Source organism: Syngnathus acus, chromosome 13 (assembly GCF_901709675.1).
Source record: "Syngnathus acus chromosome 13, fSynAcu1.2, whole genome shotgun sequence".
NCBI classification, from domain to species: domain Eukaryota; kingdom Metazoa; phylum Chordata; class Actinopteri; order Syngnathiformes; family Syngnathidae; genus Syngnathus; species Syngnathus acus.
The window spans coordinates 1,744,697-1,754,525 of record NC_051098.1 but is presented as its reverse complement, the minus strand read 5'-3'; the positions used below and the strand labels follow the sequence as shown (position 1 = coordinate 1,754,525).

At 45.5% G+C, this 9,829-nt stretch overlaps 1 long non-coding RNA gene across 1 annotated transcript; it reads right to left on the bottom strand.

The window, feature by feature from the left end:
* Positions 1-672: 672 nt before the first annotated feature.
* Positions 673-4,370, bottom strand: LOC119132896. Its single transcript, XR_005099981.1, has 3 exons — positions 4,331-4,370; positions 3,547-3,548; positions 673-1,067 (listed from the first exon to the last, which is right to left on the bottom strand). It is a non-coding gene; the product is annotated as an uncharacterized LOC119132896 (long non-coding RNA).
* Positions 4,371-9,829: the final 5,459 nt, after the last annotated feature.

The following is a 9,829-nucleotide window of genomic DNA, read 5'->3' as shown; positions in this document are numbered from 1 at the left end:
ACACACATCTGGGTGTGGTGAAATTTGTCCTCTGCATTTAACCCATCCCCGTGTGATTTTAATCCATCCCCTGGGGGAGAGGGGAGCAGTGAGCAGCAGCGGTGCCGCGCTCGGGAATCATTTGGTGATCTAACCCCCCAATTCCAACCCTTAATGCTGAGTGCCAAGCAGGGAGGCAATGGGTCCCCTTTTTATAGTCTTTGGTATGCCCCGGCCGGGGTTTGAACCCACAACCTTCCAGTCTCAGGGCGGACACTCTACCACTAGGTCACTGAGCTGGTCTACAGTGATGTTCGAACAAAGTCTGCCTTTGGTCTCTTGCAAGAGCATAATTATTGAGAACAAGCAGGGTGGGGGGTGACAGTGGACATGTTTGGTGGTCACCTCAGCAACTGGTTAATCAGTGCGGAGGGTCCCAGCTCATTGTTTTACAAGGTTGTGAAAAACAGAAACTAGTGGAGCATTTTAGATGACTAACTAAGGAAGAATGTTCCCACACCATTTGGAAAGTTTCAACAACTGAATGGTTAAACTTTCCAGAGTCAAGGAAAGCAGAAAGGTTTAAACAAAGTTAATAATTCTAGTCTACATTTCAACATAATCATATGATCAAGATGATTCGTCAACCCTAACATATCCCTCCTGTTTATCACATGATTATGTCAACCCAATCAATCAAACATAAGCAAGAAAATATAAGGAAGAATGAAAAATAAACAAAACAGCAGACAGAAACAGTACATCATTGTATCCATCACTTGCGAGGCATTTTCGACGGTGAAATTATTAAGTTTCTGTCAAACATGTACGGCTAAACAGCATCGTCGCAATCTTCTTTCCACAGCGTGTTATAGTCATCACATTTGACATGTCTGGCATGTTGTATTTGCACTTGTGCTATGGTAGAAGTCACAGATCTTGATACAGCAGACTTCAAACACGGCACAACACAGGTCGCAAATAAGCACAACAACACCAGTACAACAAGGGCAGGAGTCACAAATTTCAACAGCAGTTGCCACCAGTTGCCAGAGAATAGCCATGAAAAGAAATCCCATTGACATGGCCTGCTGTAAGTTCTTCAGTGAGGTCATGGCGTCGTTGATCTTTGTGTCATTTTCTCCTGGTATGTACGTATGTGCAATAATGTGGCACACACCACCTTGTGCTGCAGTCATCAAGTCCAGAACCATCCTGTTTTGTAAGAACATTAGTCTGATAGCCTGAATCTCTCTATTTTGTCCATCATTGACCTGCAGCGAGAGATTCACAAAAGATTGAAAACGATAGTTCAGTGTCTCGATGAAGAGTGATTGTTTTCCAACTCCGATCCAAGGAAAAAGCGCATGAACAACTTTGTCTCCGGCGGACCATATTTTGTGGCCGTCTGGGACATTCGTATCCCAGACAGGGTCATGAGGTTCAAACGTCGTAACAGCCCTGCGTTGACGTTCAGGAGATTTGTGTGCTGCTGACAGCTGATGTTGTTGTATCCTGTAGGTGTGGTCTGTCACCCACACCGGTGCACACACTCCTGTCCAGTTGGCGGGCAGCATCGGATAAAGCCACCAGCCATTCTGTATGAAGTAGGTTCCGTTTGATGGTGCAGCCATGTTGGTAGGAGAGCCCTCACCACTTGAAATGGCTCTCTTATCTTGACACTCAGCGGTGATATCCAAAGCTCCCATCCAGTTTCCTCCTGGAGAGCAGTCGTCGTTAATGCATTTGTGGGTTTCGTTCCCTTGGATGTAACACGTGTAGTTCACTCCAGGTGGCCTCTCTGTATAGGCCACTTGCAGCAATGTTCGTCCTTTAACAGTCACATTGAGATTTGTCCAGAAAAGCTGATCACAGGTACCGTCTGCAAGTCCAGGGCGGAAAGGGTTGGCATCACTGACTGTGACAGCACGGTGTTGATATCCAACTCCCCCCATAGAAGCCATACAGTTCGCTTCAGTGACATTCATTGCTCTGGCCTCCAGGTGAACCTGTGTGGCGGAAGGAGGGAGTTTGGAACACACATCGCATCCCTCCTGTGTGTGGGATCTCACAGTGAACTTTACATACCGGTACCAAGCGTTGGTTTCGTATGGGTTTCCGGGGTCCCATGACCAGTCCTCAAAGTCCTCATCATGTGACCATCTTATACCTCGGTCGACATTGTCAATCGGTCCATTCAGATGAGCCCATACCAGGGGTGTCAAACTCATTTTTTTTGCGGGCCGCATCGTAGTCATAGCTTCTTTCGGAGGGCCATTATGACTGTCAACCCAATATGAGCACCTCATATTATATACAGTAAAAGCTACAAAACAAACTGACAAATAACTCATTTTCAAATCAGACAAGTAAAAACTGGTCAAATATTAAAAAAAAAAGATATTAAAAGTGAAGACAATTTGCAATTCTAGTAATGACACACAAATTTGATGCACAATTTGTCTTCACGGGCCACATAAAATGGTGTGATGGGCCATATCTGGCCCCCGGGCCTTGAGTTTGACACATGTGCCATAGACCAAAGCACGCTCCAACCACAACGCAGCAGAGGATCCACCTGGCATGTGGAGCCCATCACTACTAGGATGGCAGAGACACCGGGACATCCCCTCGCCTGTCAGAGAGGGGATCGTTGAATTCTTCACCAACATTGAGACGCCCCACCCTAAATGATGAAGCCCCTTTGTAGCAGACTTTCCCACCACTCCGAAATTAGGGGTCCAGCACTCTCTGCAACTTGCAGTGGCTGAGGTGAATCCAGCTGGGCCTTTCCGCAATTTTTCACTGCAGTGGGGGTTGGAATGGGACGTCAAACGCTGCGCGTTCGCTTCTCTTCTCGGGGGCGGGGGGTGCTAATGGGACGTCAAATGCTGCGCGTTCGTTTCTCTTCCAGGGGGGGGTGCTAAGGGGACGTCAAACGCTGCGCGTTCGCTTCTCTTCCGGGGGGGGGGGGGGGATCTAAGCTCCTGGAGTATGCAGACGACACAACTCTCATCGGACTGATCCAGGACGGTGATGAGACTGCGTACAGACAGGAGGTGGAGCGGCTGGTCCACTGGTGCAGCCAAAACCACCTGGAGCTGAACCCGCTCAAGACCGTGGAGATGACAGTGGACTTCAGGCGAGACCCTTCACCAATTTAACCCCTCACTATCCACAGTAATACTATTCTCTCCACAGACACCTTCAAGTTCCTGGGAACCACAATCTCTCAGGACCTGAGATGGACCGGCCACATATACTCTGTCCGGAAGAAGGCCCAGCTGTACTTCCTGAGACAGCTCAAGAAGTTCAACCTGCCGCGGGAGCTGCTGAAGACCTTCTACACTGCCATCATTCAGTCTGTCCTCTGCACCTCCATCACTGTCTGGTTTGGATCGGCCTCCAAACAAGACAAGCACAGACTGCAATGGACAATCAGGACTGCAGAAAAGATGATTGGAATCAACCTCCCATCTATCCAAGACTTGTACCTGTCCAGGACCAGGAAACGTGCAAGTAACATCTCTACAGACCCTTCTCACCCAGGTTGCAGTCTGTTTTAACTACTCCCCTCCGGACGGCGTTATAGAGCTCTGTACGCCAAAACCAGCAGACACAGAGACAGCTTCTTCCCCCAGGCTGTTGCTCTGATGAACTCACACCACTCTTAGAGTCTCAGAGTCATCGCTGTGCAATAACATCCTGCTCTCTACACCTTTTTTGAATTGTCTACACTGTTTGTACTTTGTGTCCTCTCTGCATCCATTGCAGCCTGGTCATCCTGGAAGAGGGACTCTCCCATCTGTGGTCTCTTCTCAAGGTTTCTCATTTCCCCAAGCTGGAGTTTTGAGTTTTTCCTTGCCCTCCTGGGAGTTTAAGATCAGGGGATGTTTGAGAATATTTGTCATTTTTCACATGTCCTGAGTGTTGTTAGTCACCTAAATGTTGAACAGAGGCTGTGATGTACCGAAGTCAAATTCCTTGTTTGGCACGCTCAAACATGGCGAATAAAAACTCTTGAATCAACGTAGTCATCACTTGCGAGGCATTTCCGACGGTCAGATTATCACGTTTCTGTGAAAAACGTTCAGCTAATCAGCATTATCGCAATCTTCTGTCTGTAGCGCATTAAAATCATCACATTCAACATACCTGAGATGTTGCATTCGCACTTCAGCTACGGTAGAAGTCACAGATCTTGATACAGCTGACTTCAAACATGAGATAACACGGTTGCAAACGAGCACAACAATACCAGCACAACAAGCATAGGAGTCACAAGTTTCAACAGCAGTTGCCACCAGGCCCTGGAGAATAGTCATGAAAAGAAATCCCCTTCATGAGGGACTTTGTCTTTTGACATGGCCTGCTGCAAGTTCTTCAGTGAGTTCACGGCGTCGTTGACGCGAGTGTCATTAACTCCTGGAATGTATGTGCAACAGGAAGTCCCAATGATGTGGCTCACGCCACCTTGCTCTGCAGTCATCAAGTCCAGAACTATCCTGTTTTCTAAGACCATTAGTTCAATAGCCTGAATCTCTCTGTTTTGTCCATCATTGACTTGCAGCGAGAGAGACTCAGAAAAGATTGGAAACGATAGTTCAGTGTCTCGATGATGAGTGATTGTTTTCCAACTCCGATCCAAGGAAAAAGCGCATGAGCGACTTTGTCTCCGACGGACCACACTTTGTGGCTGTCAGGGACATTCGCACCCCAGACGGGGTAATGTGATTCAAAGGCTGCAACAGCCCTGCGTCGACGTCCAGAAGAGTTGTGTGCTGTCGTCAGCTGATGATGTTGTATCCTGTAGGTGTGGTCGGTCCCCCACACTGGTGCACACACCCGTGTCCAATTGGCGGGCAGCATCGGACAACTCTTGTGACCACAAAGCCACGAGCCATTCTGAATGAAGTAGGTCCCGTCCGATGGTGCAGCCATGTTGGTAGGAGAGCCCTTACGCCTTGAAATGACTCTCCCATCCTGGCACTCAGCGGTGATGTCCAAAGCTCCCATCCAGTTTCCTCCTGGAGAGCAGTCGTTAATGCATTTGTGGGTTTCATTTTCTTGGATGAAACACGTGTAGTCCATTCCAGGTAGCCTTTTTGTTTAGGCCAATTGTGGCATCTGTCGTCCTTCAAAGTCAAGTCAAAGTCAAAGTCAGCTTTATTGTCAATCCCTTCATATGTCAAGACACACAAAGAAACCGAAATTCCGTTTCCTCCATCCCACGGTGACGAGACATACAAGTAGGCGACACAAAACAAAAACAAGAAGGCACAAACCATAAATAATAAATAATAAATAAAATAAAATGAGCGATGAATAAATAACAGAATAAATAACAGTCACATTGAGATTAATCCAAAAGAGTTCGATCACAGGTTATTTTCTGTGAGTCCAGGGCGGTAGGGGTAGCATCACTGACTGTGACAGCACGGTGTTAAAATCCAACAACCCCTCCTACAGAGGCCATGCATTTTGCTTCAGCGACAGTCATTGTTCTGGCCTCCAGGTGAACTTGCGTGGAGGAAGGGGGGGAGTTTGGAACACACAGCATCCCTCCTGTGTGTGGGATCTCACAGTGAACGTCACACACCGGTACCAAGTGTTGGTTTCGTGTGGGTTTCTGGGGTCCCATAAACAGTCCTCAAAGTTCTCATCATGTGACCATCTTTTACCTCGGTCGACATTGTCACTTGGTTTATTCAGATGAGCCCATAGCACGCTTCAACCACAACGCAGCAGAGGATCCACCTGGCATGTGGAGCCCCATTGCTACTAGGTTGGCAGAGACACCGATATTTCCCATTGCCTAGTCAGAGTGGGGATCTTATGGATTCCATTCTTCACCAACATTGAGACGCCCCGCCCTAAACGACGAGGCCCCTGTGTAGTCAGACTTCCCCCCACTCCGAAAATGGGGTACAGCACTCTTCGTAACGTCCAGTGGTTGACCTGAAACTTCGCTGGGCCTTCCAGCAATGTTCAGTGCAGTGGGGGTAGTCAGCAAGACTTGGAATGGCCCCTCCCACCATGGCTGGCCCAGGTTGTCCTTTTTGACGACCTTTATGTCGTCCCAGTCTCCTGGCTTGGAGCGGTTGTTGACCTGTGAGGAAGAAAGATCAGGCGGCAGTAAATTTGGATTTGACACATCTTTCAGTTTGAGTGCTCTGATCATACTATCTACCAAGGTCTGTTCTTCGTCTGTTCTTTGCAACTCTTGTAGTCAATTTTATTGCCCTTTTGAACTGGGCAGATAGGAGTGTTTGCGGGAAGAGTTTGAGCACTTCCTCATGATTCCTCCTAACCAAAGACCATTTATGACAGGGGCTATCCCATTTATTGCCTCCTGTTTTAAAGGAGATTCTCTGATCTTGGTTGGATTTGTACTGGAGTAATGGACGTTAAAAGTCCGACATCAGATGGGCCCTTTGTCCACAGTTTTTCAGGAAGCCCAGCCAATTCCCCCTCCTCCTTTTCATTCAAACAAGTGTTGATTGGCCAGGGAAGCGCATAAACGCGTGCCCTTAACAGCTACACCACTTCCTCATAGCTTATTTAGTCACTTTTCAATCATCTTCCGATTGCTTCAAGCAAAAGTTTGAAAAGCTTGAGAAAATTTTAACTTAATGGTATGATGCCAAATGTATTAGAGAATCCATATGTCGTAAAGTGTTGTATTATTACTATCTTTCACTATCTGTCCTACTCTCTCCCTCCTTCTGAGGCTTGGTAACACCCATGCCTCACACTTTGTCAAACTTTTTTGGAAGATGTGTTCTTTACTACATATGATTCTATCATCATTTAATTTGACTTTCTTTCCAAAACGCTTCTCAATTTCCCAGTTCACACATCTTCTGCATGTGTTACTGGTTCTCCAGTTTTTTCTCTAGTTAACTATCAGTCCAAAAGCAATTTTTTTTTCTCTTAGCATTCAACTTACTCAAAATCACTCTTTCTTCAAAGTCGCTCTACTAATTTTCCATAGTAATCTCCAACAACTTCAACCATTCAACCTGTATTTTCCTTTCATTCAGGCAATCATTCCTCAATGCTCATTTGCATCTCACACACAGTCTCCAAAAAGGAGTCCTTCTATCACATTGGTCCCAATTTATCCAAGCTCTCCTCACAACATTCATATACCATTTTCAACTCAAGGTTCCTGATAGAACAATCCACCAATCCAAAAAAAACTCAACACAAGAAAACTGCTGGCAAATTAATCAGAATGTTTTCTTTGTTCTTAAATTTAAAGAACTCAATCTCTCGGATCTAACTCACATATAGAAGCTTGTATAATCTTATAACACAACCAATCAATTATTCCTATTAAATGTAGCATTGCAATGTCTTAAATTCACAATTTTGGTTCTTCCAATTCCTGAAAGCATGTTCTGTCGTTTTTTTTCGAATTTCTCATGAGGGCTTGACACTAACATGCACTAGTGTGGATCAGTTTCTGCCCGCAAACAGATTTCTCTCTATTCCTCTCTTTTATTTTTTCAAAATTGTTTCTGTTTTGCGGTGCAAATTGAATAGACCAAATCTAGCAAATTTCTTTGCACACAAGTTTAGCCAATTTCATTATTTTAACACATACGCACACACATGCACAGCTCTCGCGCGCGAAAGGTAGGTCCCGGCACCAATGATTCGTCACAGGCTGGCCATTTCCTGCAGTCGATCATGAGCTGGTTCCTGCCCACACACGCGAGGACAGCACATTCTAATTCTTTATTTATCTTTTAGAAGCAAGTTGTATTTCTTTACCACTTGATTTGCAAATTTTAACTTTAGTGTGCACACTTAATTTGATCTCTGGTCATTTGTCATTGGGCATACAAACAGCATTGTCATACTTCTTGTATGGACAGGAGCTCTAATAATCTAAAAAAATTTCTAATAATCTGACAATGACATGTTTTGCTGTATGGACATCTATTATTTCTTTCTCTGTATGAGCATGAGCGGTCAAACGGGAGGAAGCTTGTCATGCTGAAAATTTGACTTTTTCTCTGCCTCCTCCTCCACCCTTTGATTGGTTTTGTTTTACATGACGACACACTCTTGCCAAGTGTCCCCGTTTCCCACAGTTCCAACAGTCCAAATTTGATGTGGAGTTTGAATTGAATGGCGGCCTGCGGCCTTGTTGGCCTCTACCTCTTCCTCTGCCCCTTTGGGAACTTTGGAAGAAGACTGTTGTATCTTCATTTAGATCATTATCATCATCATCTAGATCAGGGGTCACCAACTCCGGTCCTCAAGGGCGCCAATCCAGCCTGTTTTAGATGTATCCCCCCTGCAACACACCTGATTCAAATAATCAGGATCGCTATCAGCCTTAATAGAGCTTGCTGATGAGCTGATCATTTGAATCAGGTGTGTTGTTGCAGGGCTGCACCTAAAACAGGCTGGATTGGCGCCCTTGAGGACCGGAGTTGGTGACCCCTGATCTAGATGAAATACATCAGAACTTTTGCCTTTCTCAATCACTTTGTCAGCGTCTCTGGCCCACTGCATGGTTGTTGTAACACAAGCAGTGTCCACTTCCACCAAGTGTTTCCTCACCCAGTTGCCTCATTCAAGGGGGAAACCAGTGAGGAGCGCATTTTTAAGATTTTGCTGATAAGCACTCTCAGCTGCATCATTGAATGGGATGCCACTGTGCAACCTGAATTCTTTTTCAAATCTTAATTGAATGGTGGCCTCATCACCTTTTATCTTTCTATTTTTTGTCTTTTGAATTTGTTCTCTTCTCTCTTGTGAAGCTTTCAACCACACTCTAGCACAATGCACCTCTCTCTTTTCTTTCCTTTCCCAATCCCTTTGGCTTCCTAGCCACACTCTCCTCCAAAATGTCTACCACTACGTTCCACATTTCAACTTTCAACTTTCCTTGTGCTCCATACTTTTTCTTCCACTTCGGCATGTATTGCATACGATTAAGAAATCTACTCGCCATGTACTTCTCATCTCCTTCAAGAGCTAGAGATTTACCATTTTTATTTCTCATCTTAATTTTAGTAGTTTTAATTTTTCCAATTTTTTTTCAAGTTTATTTTTCTTTGAGGATCCTCAATGCAGGTTTAAATTGACCTTTCAACAAACTACTAGCCTGTGTTATTGCCGTGGATCAATGCCAGAACTGCTTTTTGTCAATTTATCCTACCAGTCACACTCTCAACAGTACAACTTTCAGGCAAACAGCTTGGAAAAACGGACAAAAAAGAATCTACGCCCTTCTTCAATGAAGAAAAATAAGCTCTGTTTTTCTTAACCTGTTCCTTCCACTGGGTCTTGGACCCAAGCTGTTTCTTGGCTCGGAAAAAACAAAGCCGTATCTCATAGCTCGGACAAACCAAAGCCGTATCTCATGGCTCGGACAAACCAAAGCCGTATCTCATGGCTCGGACAAACCAAAGCCGTATCTCGTGCACTTTTAACTTTAGGGCTTTTACTTACTTGTCCCCTAGTTTGTTGCACTTCCGGATCCCGTCAATCCACTGCTGTCAGACGAAGGCAGACCTAAGATGCTTGCCCAGCCAAGAATTTTCTTCCCAGGTCTTTCTTTTACAGGTCCTCCTAATGGAGGCTTGTCGACAATGCAGCACGTCGTCCTCCGTCCACCAGCAGCAGGTATGTGAGGGATCCGGGTCACGGCACCAAAATGGCAACTTATTTTGCAAGAACCCCACGGGAGACAGTATGCCCTTTTAAACACTTGCAAGTGGAGAGTCATTCGTCGCTGTGCATACAGCGATGATCGAATGAGGTCTGATTCAGGCCTCTTGCAAGCGCATTTTTATTGAGAGAAACAGGGTGGGGGTGAGAGTGGAGGTGA